Below are 1251 nucleotides of genomic sequence, written 5' to 3'. Positions count from 1 at the left end.
TACCTTGAGAATAAACTAGTGGAGAAATATAAAAAATACAGAAAATTGCATATAGAGAAGAAATGTATGCAAACAGTTTATAAAATTTTACATTTTAGGGGCACCTGGGTGTCTCAGTGGGTTAAGCCTCTGACTTCAGCTCAGGTCATGATCCCGGGGTCCTGGGATCGAACCCTGCATTGGGCTCTCTGCTCTCCCCTCTCTCTCTGCTTTCCTCTCTACCTATTTGTGATCTCAGTCAAATAAATAAATAAAATCTTTTTAAAAATTTACATTCTAATTAAGAAAATGAACCAAGTTATAATATTGATAGACCCAGATAAAATATTTTCTATGTATGTAGGACAGTGGATTACTATCTCTAAATAGAGAACTTATAGAAAATTAAGAGTCAAGAAGAAATCACAGAAAGGGAAAGAAATTGACTTATAAAGCAAGAAACTATGCTTAAACTGATGACATTTACCTGTGGATTATTTTTTAAGATTTTATTTATTTATTTGAAAGAGAGAGTACATAAGCTGGGGGAAGAGGCAGACTCCCTGCTGAGCTGGGAGCCAAATACATACGGAGGGCTCAATCCCAGGACCCAGAGACCATGAAGGGAGCCGAAAGCAGATGTACTACCCAGGTGCCCCTACCTATAGGTTTTTATGTTTAAAGCAACTGAAATGCAATATGGAGTTAATTTAAATAAAAACAATATTTATTTAAAAAAAAGTTTGGCCCAAGAAATCATGGGTAGACCTGAGAACAAGGCACAGAGATAAACTGCAATGAACAATGTCAAAAAAGGAGGCCATAGAAACTGGTATTATAAAAACACCACTGTTGCATCTGTTGAATATAAACACCATGTTTGCAACACTAACATCAGTGACACTTGATAGTAGACATGCTACTGCTCCAAAAAATAATTTGGTGAGGTTGCTTTTTACTGCATCTCTAATTTAATAACCATGGGAGTATGTGTCTAAATGGTAGTCAGTCCCATGTTTCCTTAGTTCAAGAGAAGCTGGACCTAATAACCAATCCATGTAGATTCCACACAGTGTGGAAGTGAGTTACCAAAAGAAAACAAGGAGCTGTTCCAAGAATGGTGAGTAGCCAGAAAAAACAGATGTCCACCAGAAGGGATTTCAATATTTTGGATTCTTTAGTTCTTAAAGTTTAGATATACACATGCACACATACACATTTAAAGACATGCATATAATTGAGATGCAATATAAACTGTTGTTAATGTATGTG

This window comes from Mustela nigripes, chromosome 9 (assembly GCF_022355385.1).
Source record: "Mustela nigripes isolate SB6536 chromosome 9, MUSNIG.SB6536, whole genome shotgun sequence".
Classification (NCBI taxonomy): Eukaryota; Metazoa; Chordata; class Mammalia; order Carnivora; family Mustelidae; genus Mustela; species Mustela nigripes.
The sequence above is the reverse complement of the archived record's forward strand: the minus strand, read 5'-3'. Positions refer to the sequence as shown.